The 20,497-nt window shown below is 40.8% G+C and overlaps 1 protein-coding gene across 2 annotated transcripts in view; it reads left to right on the top strand.

The window, feature by feature from the left end:
- APP (amyloid beta precursor protein) overlaps positions 1-20,497 on the top strand; it is a 114,437-nt gene that overhangs the window by 6,664 nt on the left and 87,276 nt on the right. The window lies entirely within an intron of this gene.

Genomic DNA, 20,497 nt, shown 5'->3' with positions numbered 1-20,497 from the left:
CACTGACTAGAAGCAGCAAAAAAAAAAACAAAACTCAAAAAACCCCAGCACCATGAATTGTGATTTTCTTCTCTATTTATGTTTGCTGCCCAAAGTAGCTTTGATAGACGTGTGGCCACATAAATATGTTAAAACAAATATAAGTTTAAAGTACTTCATAGGAAAACTACTTTCTGTCTTTAGCTCTGCATGTTGCAGTGCAAATTGATATGATATATTCAAAGATAATAGCTGCCTGTTCTTCCTAACAGTAATCTTCACATGTGAAGCTTACCTCCAGGCACTACACTAATGTTGAAATAGAGAAAGTGGTGTCTGAATGGATATGTTGCATCAGACTAACATGCATATTTGAGGACCATCTTTATGGAGAAAGAGAAGCGTATGAACTACTGCTAAGATAACTAAAATATCACTGAGGAAGGTTAGGTTATTTAATATGTGTTTCAAAATAGCTGTGCTGCCTCCCAGCATGTTTTAATATATGCCTTTTCCTAGTTAAAAATATACTAAATGTCCCTAATGATTCTTCTACTTAAGTAGGTAACACTGTTATGAAGCGTGTCATTTCAGAGTTGCCATGAATGCCATGTTTATGTTTCAAAATAAATCAGAGTTGATAATTTGGGAATCCCAGAATCAAAATTTCTATTTGAAGTTTCTAACTATTCTTTAGAGTGTTTTTTGCAATTCCAATTGAGAAGATAAATACTGTACTGGTATTAGTTTGTTGAATAAAATGAGGTTCGTTTCCCAAACATATTTCCACTTACTGATTTTATTTTATTTTTTATTTTTAGGCTAAACTGATGATCTGATATGTAAGGAATTAATTTTGTCAGTATGAAATGAATACAGTAAAAATTGGGCATCAGTTATTTTTTTCACTTTGTTTAAAGACTATACAAGTGTTTAGGTTTTTTTTTAAATGCCCTAAAACATTGGAAATAAATATTAAAATAAATTTTAATATTTAGGAGTTATAAGCTTGAATTGAATTATAAACTCTTTCATTCCAGTTGACTCCAGTTTTATGGTTAATCGAACTCCCAGGGATTAAATTGGCAGCTTGATTTTGCATGTGTCTGGATGTGAGACCTGAAGTAATTGAAATGGCAGACAATTAAATGAAGTATAAAACCTACAAATATGGCACCTCATACATAAGTGAGGTCCAGTTTCTTGATGGGTCTGTATTCCGTATACTAGGCCTTTTTTCATTAACTCCATAATTGTAGGTTGCCATTAATGCCTAAAACTTCAAAATAGTTTTTTAGAACTGTATGAGTACTTCTGTGAGTTCTACAAGGTAGACCAGTCTAAGAAATATGATATCAGTCGGGACTATTTTTATTGCTTCAATGGGTGCAGAGTGTGGTGACACAGGCAGTTGTTGGGTCCCCTAAGGTGGCCCATGTTACACTACTGTGTTCTGTTCCAGCCTACGACCGGCCCTGTTGGAATGTCAGGGACAACCCCTTTTTATATTCAATAGGCTGGAACTAATCCAACCAAATTTATTTGCAAAAGCTAAACAAAAAAGTTCAAACAAAAGTTAAACAAATACAGACCAAGACTTTATCAGAAGCTCTTCAAACGGTTGCCTTCAGCAACCAGCACCTCCCACACGTTCCCCTTTCAAACAGCAGTCTCAAGGCATGGCTTCTCATTGCCTTCTCCCGAGTTGCCTCATTGCTTTCCTTTGCTCAGTTCTACTAGATTGCCTCCTGCTCCTAGCGTCCCTGAACAGAGCCAGCTGTGGATCGTCTTCTTCCAATCTTTCAGGCTCACACAGCTGGGTCTGAGGAGGAACAAGACGGGAGGGGCCTGGCTGAGAGTTCTGCGGTGCATCAGAACCTTCCTCTGACACCAAAGGCTCTCCAAACCCCTCCTCCTCCTCTTCAGAATTGTCTGACTCAGCTGCCGAAACCACAGGCTGACGCTGAATCACAACATACTGCTCTGCGAGCTAGTTTGCTTCCAGGTACAATTCAGGGTGTTGGTTATTACCTTTAAAGCTTTGCATGGCATAGGTCAAGGTTACTTTGAGGAACAGTCTGCCCTCACTGGGTCTGGCCTGCTCCATCTGCATTGGCAGAGGAGATATGCTGCTGGCCCCGCTAGTCAAGGAATTGCAGTTGGTGGGGTCCAAGGGAAGGGCTTCTCTACCATGGTGCCTGCCCTTTGGAATCTCTTCCCCCTTGAGGTGAGATTGGCTTCCACCCTTCTGACCATCCAAAAGGGCCAAAAGATAAGGCTTTGGCAGATGCCTTGGGGCTCCAACTGGTGAGAATCACACTGGAGGTGGTGAATGAAGAGAAAATTCCACCTCCCTCCTCCGCTTATCCTGCTCCCTCTCTCTCTCTCTCTCTCTCTCTCTCTCTCTCTCCATCAGTTAAATATTTTATTTTTTCATTGTAATTTCCATTTTTGTTTTAGAAATATTTATCTTTTTGATGTAGTGCTTTGCTTTAAGCTACTTAGAGTTGCTTTGAAACAAAATGGGTGGCAAATAAATTTAACAAATTAAATAAATAAATTGCAACAAGCCTTGCAATTCTGAACATGCTTTCCCCCCTCCCTCACTTTATTTTTCTGTGAACTAGGGAGAACTTGTCTGTGTCATTACCTTCTAGGACTAGGTAAATCAGACCCAAAAACCAACTAGATGAGCTAATTCCACTTTATTGTCAGGCTACATTAACAGAATCTTGTAAGTCTGAAAGTACAAACATCTCCCTGTCACTTTGAACTGCTTGGTCCCTTTCTAAGTTTGCTTCTCTGACTGTTAAGCCATTGGGGCCTCTCTTTCCTGATTGTTTCCTAGGCAGCATCTATTTCCCTCTTTCCCCAAGAAAGTTCCACACAGCCGGAGGCATTATTTTCTTGGCTTGGGTTCAAGCCCTGCTTATCTGACTATTGTCTTAGTGGCTAGCAACTCTTCCTCATGCCTCTCAAGGTCATCTCCTATTCCCTCCACAACTTCTCATTGAGAAAGAGTTGACTGTAGAAAATCTATAGCTCAGTGAAGTCCTACCAAATATACATTCTCTTACCAGTGAAGAAGAATCTGTGAATTGTACCATATCATATTCTGTTAACTGTAAGACTCTGCTCTAACTATGATAGTTGAAAAGTGTAGCATTCCGATCAATTGTGTGGATGGATTTCTTTATGAAAAGCAGATGTCTTTTTTCTTCAAAGTGTACTCCCATATTCCCAGTTATAGACTTACTTTATGAGTGGTGTTAATGTGGATTTATTCTGACCTGCTAATGACCCCTCTAGTCAATGCCTTCCTTCTGAAGCCCTGATATGTTCTTAAGAAAAGTATACAATGGGAACTGGATAGTTGTTTATGGAAAGTATGGCTTGCTGAAGGAGTCCTGGGGAACAATCCAACTCACATCTTTTGCTAAGACAAATACTGGTTTATTGGAATAATTGATTGCCCAGTTCAGGCATTTTGAAGGCTATGAACCAATGACACCAAACTTTGTTTCTAGAGATTAGCAGCCCTGAAATAACATATTTGGTTTCCACACTGATACCCTCAAGGACTATTGCTCATCTGGGTTACACAGAATATTTCCTTACATAATCACTTAAACATCATAATTAAACTGACATGAAATTGTCTTGATTCATTAAAACAGACGTGAAGCTTGCGATGTCACGTGACATCGTGCAACATATCCGAGCTTTTCCCCCATTGCCAGCAATGGGGTGGGCGTGGTTTCCTGGTGACGCGTCCAGCCCCCCGGGCTGGCAGTTTGACACCCCTGCATTAAAAGATCTCGACTACAGAAATGTTTATATTGGTCTGTCTAGTATCTGTTGCTCATTGTCTAAGTTTTCTTATGTTGCCACCGGCTCAGGTACTAGCCTTTACACAAAGCAGAATTATGGTAGAACTGAACCTGTGACTTTTAACTACAGATGTAGGATATTTTTACAGAATTCAAAATAACAAAATAAATGGAGGTATCAAAAAGAGTGAAAGGTAGAAATCCTGGTATAACACAGTGTGTGATAAAAAAAACTTGGTAAGGTGTTCACCGCTACAGAGATGGCTGAGTGAGGTAAAGGCGGGACAAGATGTACTTTCTGAGGAATGTGGAATAACTACTTAAAAATGCAGTAACTTTACTCCAAGGACTAGAAAGCCAAAAGAGAAAATGCATTGTAAATTTAAATTGTTTTATAAGGAAATGTCATACAGAAAACACTATTTGTAGTGTGATCTTTTCCCTACTAGAAATTTTATCTTATAATTTCCTTAATAGCCAACATCTTTTGTCACCTTGCATGCTGGAGTAATGATCAGTATTGTTTTTAGCTGAACTCTACTCGGTTGGTATACATTAGAATTACCCTGATGGTAAGATTTTGGCACAATCAAAATCTGTTTCCTCTGTTAAAACCAGAATTGTTTTACTGGATCTTGCTTCAAGAATATAAATTTGCATTTAATTGAACATTTTATTTAATGAATGTTAGTAGGCAGACTTGTTCAGCGGGTCGTTTCTAGAAAAGAAAAGAGGCTTGGGGTATGTGTTATAAGGCATCTACTTTTCAGCAAATTAGTAAAAATGTTTCATCGTGTTTATTGCAAAATTACTTTAGCTGAAGATACAAAGAGAAGTTATATAAATAGAACAGAGAAATTTATGAAAGTGAAGTAATTGCATTAGCCAAGGAAGTCTTCAATTATCATCTGTGTGCAAGAACAGTCTTAATTTGTTAACAAGCCCACATGGTCTGATGCTTACACGTTATCCTATAAACTATTTATCCCCTGTAAGCCATTTATTTGTCTCCTTTCTGTGTCAGAGCTGCTGAATCCAAACACTGCCTAAGATTGTTGAATGGCTGCTGCTCCCTGTGACATTTGTATCATGTATATTCCATATTAAGAACTGGATATCCTTCATTACTTGATGCCCACAAAATTTGGTGTATGATGTTCCTTATCTCCCAAGTCAGTGGGGATTCTTAGTCATCCAGGTCATGATTGTCCCAAAGGTGCTTTTTTCAAGCGTTAACTGGGCTTTCTTGTTTTCTTTGAAGATGTTTCGTTTCTCATCCAAGAAGCTTCTTCAGCTCTATCTCTCAGTCATAGCTAGGACGAGAAGTATGTTAAAGTTTCACAGATTTTTTTCTTCCTGTTGGCTCTTCTATTTTTCTATGGCTTAGGATCATTACAGAAACAGCTTCTGTATTGCATCTGGTTTTAAATCTGGGTATAATTGAATCCTCTTACTGTACATTATGGAAAAACACTGGAAAATAAAGCAAAGTAAAGAAATTAAGATCATGTACAACATACAATATAATAGCATGGATGAAGCACCTCTTTTTATTTTATTATAGTGCTTGTTTTCTTTTTCAGGCTAGCATAGCTGCTTTAGATGCTACTTTCAACTGTTCGTGTGTGTGTGTGTAATAAAAAAAATGACCACATTAACAGCCAGATAAGGTGGCTGTACATGCATGTGTAAGTAGAACTAGCTACAAGCAACTTCTAAAGCAGCTGTGCAAGCCTGAGAAAAGACAGTACTACTTTAATGAGTTGAAAAGTAGTGGTTTATAAACTTTTCACAGTATTTGTATAATCCTAGTCGAAAAAGCAATGCTATGGTACAATTAATAGTAAAGGAGAAGTGGGGCGGATATGGAAATGATAAACAGAAACATACAGAATATTTGCTTCTCCTTACCAATACAGAACTATGTAGGTATGTAATCCAGAACTCATTTTTTTATTCCAGTTCAGCCCCCGTGAAGTGGACTTGATCAGGCTTGGAATTCTTTCTATTTCTTCTTTGTACAAACTCTTAAAGGGACGCGGTGGCTCAGTGGGTTAGGACGCTGAGCTTGTCGATCAGAAGGTCGGCAGTTTGGCAGGTCGAATCCCGAGTGTCGCGTAACAGAGTGAGCGCCTGTTACTCGTCCCAGCTTCTGCCAACCTAGCAGTTCGAAAGCACGTAAAAAATGCAAGTAGAAAAATAGGGACCACTACGGTGGGAAGGTAACAGCATTCCGTGCGCCTTTGGCGTCTAGTCATGCCGGCCACATGACCACGGAGACGTCCTCGGACAAGCGCTGGCTCTTCGGCTTTGAAACGGAGATGCGCACCGGCCCCTAGAGTCGGAAACGACTAGCACGCATGTGCGGGGGAACCTTTACCTTTACCTTTACAAACTCTTATGTTGTGTTCATCTATGAGTCAAAGCTGGTTATTTCAGAAGGCTTGAGCTAGCAATAGAAACAGTTTGCTGGAGGGCAGGTAGGTGGGCTCCAAGCCTTCTGCAAGTGCTACTGACCTATAACAAATCTGTGCCAAGGTATTGGATAGAATCAAGATCACATGAAATGTTAATACCACTTTACAATGCCTTGGTAAAACCACACTTGGAATACTGCATCCAGTTTTGGATACCACAATGTAAAAAAGATGCTGAGACTGTAGAAAGAATACAGAGAAGAGCAACAAAGATGATTAGGGGACGGGAGACTAAAACATATAAGGAACGGTTGCTGGAATTGAGTATGTCTAGTTCAGGGGTCGGCAACCTAAAAAAGAAAAAGAGCCACTGGGAACCGGTTCCATCACAAATTAAAAAAAGAGGGAGCCGCGTGCGTGTGTCCATGCACGCGCATGCGCAAAAAGGTTTTTTTGCGCATGCGCGGACGCACACGGCTGCCATTTTTTTAAAAATGAGATGGAACCGGTTCCCGGTTGCCCGATGGCGACGGCCCGTCTGCAAAGCTGCCGCTTTCGGCAGCTTTGCAGACGGGCCGTGGCAGCTTCCTCAAAGAGCGGCGCCCCTGCCCATTCCGAGAGGTGCGCGCGCACCTCTCCGAACGACCGGAGTTGCGCGCGCACCTCCCCAAACCTTTGGGGAGGTGCGCGCGTACCTCCGTGCGAAGGGGCAGCGGCGCCGCTCTTTGAGGAAGCTGCCGAAAGCGGCAGCTTCCTGAAAGAGCGGCACCGCTGCCCGTTTGCGCGGAGGTACGCGCGCACCTCCGGTCGTTCGGAGAGGTGCGCGCGCACCTCTCGGAATGGGCAGGGGCACCGCTCTTTGAGGAAGCTGCCGCGGCCCGTCTGCTAAGCTGCCGCTTTCGGCAGCTTCACAGACGGGCCGCGGCGGGCTTCCTGAAAGAGCGGCACCGCTGCCCATTCGCGCGGAGGTACGCGCGCACCTCCGGTCGTTCGGAGAGGTGCGCGCGCACCTCTCGGAATGGGCAGGGGCGCCGCTCTTTGAGGAAGCTGCCGCGGCCCGTCTGCTAAGCTGCTGCTTTCGGCAGCTTCACAGACGGGCCGCGGCGGGCTTCCTGAAAGAGCGGCACCGCTGCCCATTCGCGCGGAGGTACGCGCGCACCTCCGGTCGTTCGGAGAGGTGCGCGCGCACCTCTCGGAATGGGCAGGGGCGCCGCTCTTTGAGGAAGCTGCTGCGGCCCGTCTGCTAAGCTGCCGCTTTCGGCAGCTTCACAGACGGGCCGCGGCGGGCTTCCTGAAAGAGCGGCACCGCTGCCCATTCGCGCAGAGGTACGCGCGCACCTCCGGTCGTTCGGAGAGGTGCGCGCGCACCTCTCGGAATGGGCAGGGGCGCCGCTCTTTGAGGAAGCTGCCGCGGCCCGTCTGCTAAGCTGCCGCTTTCGGCAGCTTCACAGACGGGCCGCGGCGGGCTTCCTGAAAGAGCGGCACCGCTGCCCATTCGCGCGGAGGTACGCGCGCACCTCCGGTCGTTCGGAGAGGTGCGCGCGCACCTCTCGGAATGGGCAGGGGCGCCGCTCTTTGAGGAAGCTGTCGCGGCCCGTCTGCTAAGCTGCCGCTTTCGGCAGCTTCACAGACGGGCCGCGGCAGCTTCCTCAAAGAGCGGCACCGCTGCCCGTTTGGGGAGGTGCGCGCGCACCTCCGCCCATTCGGGGAGGTGCGCGTGCACCTCTCCAAACGGGCGGTGCCACTCTCCATTTGGAGAGGTGCGCGCGCACCACTGCCCGTTGGAAGAGGTGCGCGCGCACCGTGCGGCTGGGAGCCGCAAGAGACGGCTCAAAGAGCCGCATGCGGCTCCGGAGCCGCAGGTTGCCGACCTGTGGTCTAGTTTAATGAAGAGAAGGACTAGGAGTGACATGATAGCAGTGTTCCAATATCTCAGGAGTTGCCAAAAAGAAGAGGGAGTCAAGCTATTCTCCAAACCACCTGAAGGCAGGACAAGAAGCAACAGATGGAAACTAATCAAAAAGAGAATCAAGCTAGAACTAAGGAAAAATTTCCTGACAGTTAGAACAATTAATCAGCGGAACAACTTGGCTCAAGAAGTTTTGAATGCTTCAACACTGGAAGTTTTTAAGAAGAGACTAGAAAACAATTTGTCCGAAGTGATACAGGGTTTCCTGCTTGAGCAGGGGGTTGGACTAGAAGACCTCCAAGGTCCCTTCCAACTCTGTTATTCTGTTACTATCTTTGCTTTCAGAAAATCCTATGAGAATGTAGTTCACAAGCTAATGATCAGCATATTTAAATGTGTCGGCATTTGGCTCTATCTAGTTTTTGACTTCTTTCTAGATAGCTTACAAGTGAATGCTTCTCAGAATATCTTCTGTATAGATTGTGCTTCTCTTTTTTCTTTGTTAAAAGTGATTGCCATTTCACCAAGGTATGATTGCCAAAATTGGAATGTCCACTAAGTGTGCATACATATGTGCATCTTCCCCTCTTTGAATAGATGGATATTCTTGTAAATGCCCAGCATGACCAATAAATTGTTGTTTGCTCCCCTAGTCTTATTTCAGTCTCCACTCATAGTATGGTATCAGGTATCCATTTCCTTCTTGAATAGTGTGCAGTATCTATGAGGGAACATTTCAAAATACTTTTCAGCATAGTTTGGCATGTGGATCACTTTGTAGGTGACACTGGTTTCTGATTTTAAGATAAATTTGCCCAATGAAAAAAATAGTATGATGTGTTATTACAAAAATGTAATAATGATTTGCAGTATCTCTTAGATCCTTTTGGCTAGCCAAGAAATGAGGGTTTTCTTCAAGTGTAGGCTTCATTCAAGCACATATATTGTATCTAATTATTTCTTTATGAACACAGAAACATAAAAAGGTAGTGCAGCATTGTATGCCATTTAAAAAGCTGCTGTTTTTCATTTTGTTGATGCCATAATTTCAAAATAATTTATGAAGATAATACAGGCATTGAATCATTCTTGAGATGCATTATAAAAATGTTGATCTGTTGAAAGATGATAGCTCTGCTCAGTGAATATAGGAAAATTTGTCCTCTTTTTATATCTGAGGTGCATAAAGTCTATACTCTTTAGATACATAAATTGCTTAGCCCAGATTTGCAATGTCTGAACAAATTACTTGATTAAACTTGCAAATATATTGTTAATACAATAAAGTATCCTCCACTGGAAATAAAAAGAATATTGCAAGTGGAGGCATATGCATAGTTGTTTTTATTACAGTATATAGTAATGCCTCTAAGAAACCATCTGTTTGAGAATGGCACTTGAATGGAGAAAAAAATTCTTCCTGCTGTTTCTGCACCTGCTCAGGTATAATTTTACTGTAAAGCATCTTCAGCTTACATTTTCAGGTCAGATACAGACCTGAAAGAAGCTGTTTCTTGTACTTACTTTTTTATGCACAAAAGAATTCTCATAGTAAAATACATTTAATACTTGTATGTTAATACTTACATGCACAATTATTGCTATCCTAAACTTAATAGCCATTCTTGTCTGAATTTCTCCTTGGGAAGAAAAGGAATTCTATGATGATGGTGCAGATTGATAATTAGCATTATCTTGAGGGGGGGAAAATCCACTTTGTATGGTAATGCTTACTATATTAAAGGGGTTAAAGGTTTCTTAATGCATTTCTTATGTTTTGGTATTTAAATCTTAGTTTCTGCAGAATGCTTAGTTTTCTTTAAAAAGTAGAATTAAATAATGCATATTTTTAGGTTTCTACATGGTAAAAAACAAGTGTCATGTGTGAGTGACTGTGGAGGAAGGAGCTGTGTTGCAGTTAGGATTATTTTATGGAAGATAGTATGTTTGGACTGGAGGTATATGCTTTGGATTGGATATAGACTGAATTAAAATCGGATTCTATGAATTCATTATAATTGGTCATGATATTTCATCACTTTCAATTGTCAGAAAATATATGATATTCATCTTTTTATATCTTCAGGTTATTCATATTTAATAAAATGCATAAGTCTTCTATGATGGAAATTAAGCAACAACATATCCTGAATGAAAGAAATGTCAAGCAGCTTTTGTATTGCTATCAAGAAAATGTCCACTTCCACATAATCATCAGGAGTTGTGTTTCAGTCAAGAGAATCTTTATCTTTTTAATCTTATATATCAAACAGGGGAAAACCATTTGCAGGTACTTCTGTTGACTTGATATTTTATTATGATATTAATCCAAAATGTGACCTAGATATAGCACGCCTATAAAAAGAGAAGGGTTTCAGATTAAACATGCGTTATGTGGAATTAAGCAAGCAGTTCAATAAAAATAAAAGTTAAAAATCAGTTGCGTTTATTATACTTTCTATTGCTTAATTTTTTGAGGGTAATTATAGTTATCTAATTTTGCTTTTTATTATTGCTGGTGCTTTAAATTGTTGTTAGTTGCCAAGTATGGATATGGGTATGGATATAAGTCTTTTGAATAAATAAATTTGAACTTGTAGCTGCATGTATCACATAGCCCCAACTCCCTCCGGAATCATGTTCTACATATGAATTAAACTGCTCTAATATTCTTTCTGATCCTTTCTTTTTATCTAATCTTACAAGGGTTTCAACATCACCAAGCTTGCATAGCTGGACATAACATTTATTGTTGCGTTCAATAATGCCAGTTTATCTGCAATGCAGATATCTTTTGAAATAATAACAGGAGAAAATATTAAGCTATTGTTCACCATTATAAGAATGAGCTGAAGGAAGGCAGGTTTCTGAAAAAAAGACTGAAAATGTTACATTTTAAATTACCGGTAATCACACTTTCGTGCAAGGGTGGGCTGCTGCCCTTAGTTTAATTTGTTAAGAACATGGCCTAATTTCATAAGGCCTGTGCAGGCAGGTAAATTCAGACCACTGGCAACAGTTGTTTCTTCTATGCAACATGCTACTTGGGAGTGACAAAACAGTGTTAGGAAGAGAAACAGAATGTGGAGGACAGCTTTAAAAGAGAAGGAAACAGGTGGCGTGAACTATGCCAGTGGTGGCGAACCTATGGCACGGGTGCCAGAGGCGGCACTCAGAGCCCTCTCTGTGGGCACGCACGCCATTGCCCCAGAGCTGCCTCCCCCCATGGCCCCCTCACCAACAGCCCCCCCAGAGGAGAGTCGCCCCTGAGTGCAGCCCACGTGGAGCAGCACAGTCAAGGACATGGCAGCTGAACAGCGGGGACAAGACTTCACCCTCATATCCATCGCATGCAGTTGATGTTGCGGGGCGCGGGCAGAGGGCGTGGCTGCCATGGCACTGCTGGGCCGCATGGGTGATCTGCGGTGGGCCGTGGAGACGGTGGGTGGCTCCAGAGGCAGGTGGGGGGGTAGTTTTTAGGCACTTGGTCTCAAAGGTTTGCCATCACTGAACTATGCTGTAGTGAGCATTTCTTTGTGAAAGGGATGAAAGTATCCTTTAAAGAGGCACTGGTATGTTTCCTATATTAAGAAGCTAGTCTTAGACCAGTCCTAGATGATCATTACCCTGTCTACATATATCTTTTGTGGGAAGGGGGGAGATGATCAAAATGGTGATAGGTATTGGCTACAAATGGCTGTGGAAATTGTGGGTTATCTGGAATCTTTTTAGTTAGCATTCAGCCCCAAACAGGGAACTGAAACTACATATAACATTTTACTGGTTGGCTTATGGTAGAGTTTAGACAAAGGATGTGTAACTCTCTTTGTCCCTCTAGTTATCTCTGGGCGTCTTTCAATCGTGATATTTTTCTTGCAGATATCAGGTTGAAAGTAAAAAGTGTTTTGTGGTGGTTCCAGTTTTCCTAATTAAGTGGTTCTAGTCAGTGGGAATAAGAGAGGGCAGGTAGGGGCTTTACATAAATGGGAGGGGTGTAAAACCAATACATGGATATCATATTAAGTCTGCTCATCAATTATTTTAATACAAAACCCAAAATGCAGATAAGCCTTATACTTACTTGCAACAATGAAAGTTATGCAGCAATGTCGTATAAAGTAATTCTGCTATCTCCTTAAGACATCTCTAAAGCAGAAGTGCATAACTACTATTAGGCAGAGGGTTATGTTGGATTTTGAGTTGTAAATTGGATACCACTGACAATAAGGCATATTCAGAACAAACGTAGCATTGGAATTAAATTATAGTGTAATGTAGAAAATAATTAAATAGAAGTGGTTATTTGTATTTAATTATACATTTGTACATTGCTACATTGCTCCCCCAGGCTGTGTGGGAGATGGTGTTGATGCCTTCCTAGGACCTCATGGCTGTTGGACTGCTGAACTTGAACCCTGATAGGTTGATGTTACTGTTGATTCATTAAGATTCTGTTGCCTTCAGAGTTACTCCTTGATGGGCAAGCACTACACATCAAGGAGCAGGTTTCTTTGGGGGTGGGTGGGGGGGTTCCTTCATAGTTTTTGTTTCTAAGCCCTAGCCAAAGGGCCAAAATTTGGCTTAGGCTGGTGTAGCAGTTGTGGATTTACCTAGACCAGGATTTACCTATCTTTGGAACACTACCCAGCTAGAGTATTGTATTGCACTTTACTTGAAATTGCAGTTAAACACTACTTAGAAACTACATCTGGGTTCCCAACATTGTAAACATATTATTTCGAGTAGTTGCTGATTGTTTTCTAGGTCTAATTTAAGTTACTGGATTTGTTTTGTAAAGCCATTTTTTTGATACTTGAATGCCTTCAGGACTGATTAATTCAGTCACTATCAGCTAATCAAGTTGATCAACCAAGGGAAAAAATGATATTAATCCACCACTTCGGAGAGATTCAGGGGTCAGAAGTGAGGAAATGCTGCTTTTCTGTATCTTTGCCAATACTGTGGGACAATCACCCTAGATATGTTTTGTTGAGTTTATTTTTTTTTAAAAAAATAGTAATAATAATGTCTGAGCTGTTTCAGATAAACTTCTTCTGATTTGTTATTGTCACCTTAATCTTTACTATGTTTATTATTATTATTATTATTTTATTGTATTTTTTATCTTTGTACTCTGCATGTTTTAAATTGGATTTTCTCCATGTAAGCCACTAGGAATAATTTTGATTATGGCAATATAGAAATATGTTTAATAATAAGTAATAAGATAATTTACATTTGTTGAAAGAAATTATTGCTCGAGGATGGATTTAATTGTTCCTGGTTGATTTTTGAAATATCTACTTAAAGCTATAAAAATGGAACATTATTTTTCTACTAAACAGTATCTACAGTTAATAACACGTTAAGCCAATATTTCTCAATCTAGCAGCTTTAACATTCTTTAAGTCTTTAATTCCTAGAATTCCCCAGACAGCATTATTCTTATAAAGTTAAAGAATGGCTGAATTATATATGAAAGCTGAAAACTGATGTGGTTTTTTATTGTCAAAAATTAAATGAATGAATGAATGAATGAATAAAAGAAAGAAAGATCAAAAATCTCCACTAGAAAGCCTTTATTTTCTCTTTTCTTCCTCATCTAGAAGGGAAGCATATTTTGGGGGAAAATGATTTCATCTTCCTAAAACACACAAAATGAATGCATAATGGTTCCTTTTTTTACAGCAATTATTTCAGTAAACGGCCCAAGTGAAAATAATTACAATCTGCAAAAGTATGCTTATTTCAGGGTAAAAGTAAATTTTATTATCCTAACTTTGTACAGGCAAATTTATGAGACTTGAGAGAAGGTAACAGCAATATAGTCAAATTCTATTTAGTTAACTGAATAGCATTATCTAAGAGAATTCAGGAAATTTGATTTAACAATACACAAATGCATGTGTGCCCTTGCACACACATGTATGTATCCCTCATTTTTCAGATGACTGATCTCATTCTTTATTTAAGATGGGGCAGAATTCCAAGATCACAGTATAAATGCTATACTATATATGGTTTTGAATTAAATCCCTAGAAACACATGGAGAACTTAAGTAAGGAGCTCAGAAAACCAAGTATATTCTTCCTACCATCTATGTTCTCCATTTTTAAGTATGGACTCTGATTTATAAAGATTATAGAAATAACAATTCTAAGAGGCAACTGGACGTATGTTGAAAGAAAAACCCACTGTGAACATACAAGCTAATCTTTCCTGCCTCCTGTAGGCTGACATAGTACAACTCCAAGCTTTTAACATTTCATTTTCCCTTCTTTTACTGGAACTGGGTTTAATTAATCAAAACCACACTCACCAGTAGGGAGAGTTAAATATTCATTGTGTTCCAAAGAGAAATATGAGTAATAAAAAGACAACCATGGATGTAGCAAAATAAGCTCACTTGGATAGTGTTTTGTGAGAAATAGCTTAAAATTATGTAACCTTCTCCAGTGTTAGCATGTGGATTGTGGTAATCAGTGGCACTATACATTTAATAAAGAAAAAGGCTATTCCTGGTCTAGAAACTTAAATGTAATGTAACACATTTTTTCCTCAAAATAACGGTCAAATCCAGTATGTCAAAGCGTGCTGCCTGATTTTAGGCAGGAGGCAATCTTTCTAAAAACTGCCCACCATTTTATTGGTCTATCATAAGCAAAACTAGAAACAGCTGTTTAAATGTGTTGTATCAAATGGGCAACAAAATATTTGGCACAAGCTACAGGATGTGTGTGTTAAATGATCATGCAGCTCAACATCTGATCTGGATGTATCCATGTCATCAACAGGACCTCAGCAAGTCTTCAGACTGTTAATATAGTAGCCTTAGAAAAATACTAAAAACCTGTTGAATGAGAAGAGTGTTGCATGAGAATGATGTTAATATTAAACTTCTATCCATGAGTCAGTAGCAGTCAACTCTTCCACCTTCCAATAGTGCACATCAGATGGGAAGTTTGTTTCTATTCTGTTATTCTGAAGAGAATAGAAGAGTATGTTTGCTGCTTTTCCTTGCATTTCTTTAATCTTTGGACAGAAAGAACCTGAGCCAAATTTAAGCCATGTACAATAAATTTATATTATTTCAACTGATGCTACAGCTGTTCTAAGAAGAATTACAAATCCAATTTGGAAATTATGTGGTTTAATTAAAGTTACTATAATGAACAGAATTTCTAGGAACTAGCTATTGGATATTTGGAGATTTACAGGTGGTCTTTGTTTAGTGTTGATAATTGGGACTGGCAATTCCATTGCTAAGAAAAGTGATTGCTAAGTGGGAAAACCTGACTGTGACTGTGCTTTCCTTTTCTCTACTCCCCCATCCTTTGGGTTGCTCATCCCAGCAGGGCTAAGATAGCCGTCTTAAAATTGACAAGACTAATCAGTTGCACACTTCCTTTTGTTTGCCTCCAAACTACTCTCCCTCTCTTTGCAACAGTTACACGCAGATGCTGGGATAATTAACAAGGAAATCAATGTTTGTATTTATATTTATTAAAGAAGGAACTACAAGAGAGTAAGCAAGCACCCATTGGAGAATACACATTGAAAACAATGCACTGGCTCTAACAATGCACTCTCTTATAATGCCTTCTGCAATCTCTCTGCTCTGCAGGGGGCAAGGGGGGGGGAACTAGGAACAGGAGAGATTGCCTAAAAAAATATCACTTGTTATTTTTGCTTCTTCAGTAAAATTGTATCACTACTTACTATATCAATACTGACTGATTCATGCAATTAGAAAGACCAAGAAAAAGCAAAAAAAGGGTTCCATATAAAAAATTAAAGAATGTTAACAGTTAATTACTGCTAAGCTTGTAAGCCGCCCTGAGTCTTCGGAGAAGGGCGGGATATAAATGGAATTAAAATAAATAAAATAAAAAATAAATAATTAGTTAAAGGGACTGTGAAAATGCACCATTTGAACATTCTGATATCCAAGTCAGAAGTGTCTATATGCAACAGAAGTTTGCATTTTTTAAAACCATGAGTTGTGAAGTTCTGCTAAGCAATGTGTATCATATGCGTTTTCCTGGACCTGTATTATAATGGACCTGGGTTTTGTATGATGAGCCCTGGAGCTAAAACAGGCATTTTCTTTCCTTCAGCAATAACTGGATCAAGTGGTTCCTTTTGGACTATGACTGCTTTCTTATTAGATCCTAATGAGCATAACAAAACATGATTGGTGACATAGGCACTAAAGGAAGCTTTTTCTGTTCATATCTTCGCTATGAAAAGTTCCAATGGAACATTACGTATTTTCATCAAACACGTTTCAGTAACAACTCTTTCTTAATTTCTTCTGTGTATTCTCTTTTCCCACTTGTCCTTTTCTTTTATAATTGGAATTGGTCTATTTCAATAAAGGCATTTTATCAGCCTAGGCTATATTACGATATTCTCTACATGCTGCTGAACTCCGTGGGTTTTCTTCTGCATATTAAATGAATGGTGGTGCGGCTACATCCTTTCAGCGTCTTAAGCTGAGGAAATGTAACTACATGTTTTGACAGATAAGGTATGAAAAGCAAACAATGGTAAGGAAGTGAAATCTCTCCAGAGAAAATAGATGAACATCTAAAGAAACAAAATTCACCAAGGATTACAGAGGAGCAGAGACAGAATATGAACAGACCTGTAACAATAAAGGAAGTTTCTAAAACCATAGAAAAGGTTAAAATAGGAAAGGATCCTATACCAGATAGAATATCAAAAACTCTATTGTTACTGGATTCCTTGCTAGCAATGTGCACAACTATGGAACTATTTATTTGAGCTTGGGGGGGGGGAAACATTCCGGAAACCTGCTGGGCTGTTTCAGATCAACCATTGTTTTGCAGAATTGAAACTTGGAACATTTTTTTGTTATTGATGGGTTTTGGGTGAGACAAAATTCAGACATTGTAAGCATGCTGCACCATTTTTCCCCTCCTTTTTTCAGCATCTCCCAGTACGAACATACTGCATTGACTCACCAGCTTCTCTTCTGAGAAAAAGGATGCACTCATCTTCTAATGCATCCCTTATCTCTCTTCCCTCAGTGGCTACAGGTGATGTCCTAGAGTGCAGGATATCCCATCAGCCCACCTGGTGTCCCTCCTGCATTGGGGATAGGTCAACCTCGGCTCTTTTATGAGTCATGGACTTCAACTCCCAGAATTCCTGAGTCAGCATAGCTGACTCAGGAATTCTGGGAGTTGAAGTCCATGACTCATAAAAGAGCCGAGGTTGCCTACCCCGGGGATAGGACAATGTTGGCTGCATTTCAGAATGAGTTGATTAATCATTCACTTCAGGCAGCAAGAAAAGTCAACCAGCTAAGGATGATAGCGAGGGAAGGAGAGGCGCTGGGAAGAGGAGGAAGATGCTGGAAAGAAAGTATTTTACATGAGTACTTGTCAGAATTAAAAGGCATCAACCTTAACGTTTTGTTTACGGGAATCTCAATATCGCTTCTTTATAGAATATTTAATGTTTGTAACACGCTAATTTCTATGGGCAAAGGTCTCATTTTGGGGAGTAGTTCGGGGAAAAAAATGTTAGATATATGAAGTCCAACATACATTGCACAGATTTGAGGCTTTTTCCATCTACACAATATAGATCATGATAATCCATATACAATTCAATGTCTCTGAGGCATGCTGGTATTAATAGCTCATCACCCATAGGTATACAGATAGTCCTCAACTTATGATAATTTTTTGAGCGACCATTTGAAGTTATGACGTTGAACGAAAGACATACAACCCATGACCAAAGTTACCCTGTTGTAGTGCCCCCACAGGTATTTATTGAGATCTGGGCACATTTTACTTGCAGCTGGTTGGCAGGTGCCCTGTAATTATGGGACCACCATTTGGAATCTTTCCTACCAACTTCCCCAGAAAGTTAATGGTCACGGGGAAGGTTGCAAGTTTCTACCGCCTGCCAAAAAAAATACCCTCTAGTCTCAGGGGCTGGCTAGAAAAAAAAAGTCTAGCAAAACAGCTGGATTTTATGATTGCATTTCTTAGCAACAAAAATCCCAGTTCCAATTTTGGTCAAAAGTTAAGGACTATCCATAACGCAGTTGACTATGGCAGGGAGTCTTTGCACATACAGTATATAAATCCATCCTAGTACAGAGAGTAATCCTACTATTGAAGACTGGCTCAGAGAGTGTTCTACTATTATTCTACTATTCAGTATTCTATTACTGAAGACTGGCTGTTCAATACTACTTCCAGAACCAGTTGTAGAAATTCATTGTTCTTTCCATGTTAAATTTTGTATCATTAGACTAGAGTAGGGGTCCCCAACCTATGGTCTGTAGCCCGGTCCCAGGCTCTGGGCTCTTGGCCAGCAGGCTGCGGAAATGGCTGGCCGGTGCACGCACGTATGGGTGTGCATCACTCTACTCACACTAGCGCCCATGGCCCCGTTTGTGCACATGCATGGTGTGAATGGGGATGCTAGTGCGGAATGGGTGTCTGCAGCCCATTTGCACATGTGTTGCTAGCCCGGGTGATTTGCGTAGCCCATACGCATATGCGCGAATGGGCTGCTAGCTGCTGTGGGGATGCACGGCCATTCATGCATGTGCACGGTGCCAGCGCATGCAGCATGCGTGAATGGGGCTGCTAGTGCTGCACCAGTGGCCCTGTGCGTGCGAGCATACACACGCACCAATTTTGAAGCTACTCTCCTTCCCTCCGGTCTGTGAGACTAGAAAGGTTGGAGACCTCTGGACTAGAGAGTTGTAACCCAACATTCGTAGTTCCATGTACGAAATAGCTTATTGTTCCTGGCTGGTTTTACACATTGTTCTAAGTAATAATGCAATTGGTTTTGTTTTGTCTTGGATTAAAAACTTGTGTGAAACCAACCATTGTGGCTTGCAATAATTGTTTTTATTCTGTATGTACATCAAAGTCTCTTGGTTTGGTTCTTGGAATGCTGCTTTCAGGGTTGCAAAAATCATCTTCATTTGCATCCTACATCAGGGCTTTTCAACCAGTGGTATGGGTACCACCTGTGGTACATTGGCACCTGGCAGGTGGTATGTGACCATTCTAGAAAAGTTAGTGGGGGAGGCGAATGAGCTGAACCGGTGGCAGCACTGCACAAACCTGAGCGAGAGATGGCTGGAGCTGCAGGGCTGTCAGGGCTCAGTGAAAGGGCCAGAATCAGCGCTTCTTTGGGGCTGTCAGGGCTCAGTGGAAGTGCCACAATCAGCACCAGGCTCCAGTTGGAGCTCGGTGCTGATCTTGGCGCTTCTGCTGAGCCCAGAAGCACCAATCAGCTAGAACAGGGGTCTTCAAACTTGGCCCTTTTATGACTTGTGGACTTCAACTCCCAGAATTCCTCAGCCAATGTGCCTGGCTGAGGAATTCTGGGAGTTGAAGTCCACAAGTCATAAAAGGGCCAAGTTTGAAGATCCCTGAGCTAGAATGTTGCAGCATCTCCAGGGTCTTGTGATTTACATTCAGATGCTTGGCAACTGATTCATATTTGTGATGGTCACGGTGTCCCAGGGTCATGTGAAGTGACCAAAACCTGCTGCAACCACCCAGCAGACGGGGGGAATAAAAACCAGACACCTCCCCACCCCACCCCCGCTGCCAATCCTCAACAGAAATGCTCACAATATTGAAAACCTCGGACAGGAAGAAGAGTGCCACCGGACGGGCAGGCGGGTGTCTTGCTCGGCTGTGGCTCGGGGGGGCACTTTGCTCAGTGCCATTGTAACTTTGAACAGTCACTAAGTGAACTGTTGTAAGTCGAGGACTACCTGTACTTCCTCACCTTTTTCTCTCTTTTTGGTCATCAAATTTTTGACACCTTGCTAGGCGACTGGTGGTACTCGGATGTTGCCGTATTCTAAAAGTGGTACAATGGGTGAAAAGGTTGAAAAGCCCTGCCCTACATCATTTATTTACATATTGTTTTGGTATCTTCATTTGTCTTCTTGTGAAAAATCTGTTTGAACTCCTTTTAACAAGTTATCTGGAAGACAAGATTTTGACTTTCTCTTGATTCTGTTGTTGCTGCATAGGAAGCAAGTGTTATTATTTACTTTTGCTACTCTAATACTGTTATGTTAAGAAGTACACAACTGATCTGTTTTAAAGCAGCCTTACAGATTGTTTGCAGGTGGAATACAAACCAGTTTTTAAATCTTCATAACCATTCTTTTAAATAATCTGTTCTGTAATGGAATTGCTATCTTTAGCAATCTTGCTCAAGGGGATAAGGATAAGAAATTCTTACACGATACACAGTTCTTCAGCTGGAACAGATATGAATACATTCATTGTATTCATTGTTCTCCAATTTATATATCTTGTTCTCTGGTAATAATATTGGG

Source organism: Vipera berus (assembly GCF_964194415.1).
Source record: "Vipera berus genome assembly, chromosome: 4".
NCBI classification, from domain to species: Eukaryota; Metazoa; Chordata; class Lepidosauria; order Squamata; family Viperidae; genus Vipera; species Vipera berus.
This window is presented reverse-complemented; position numbering and strand designations above follow the sequence as displayed.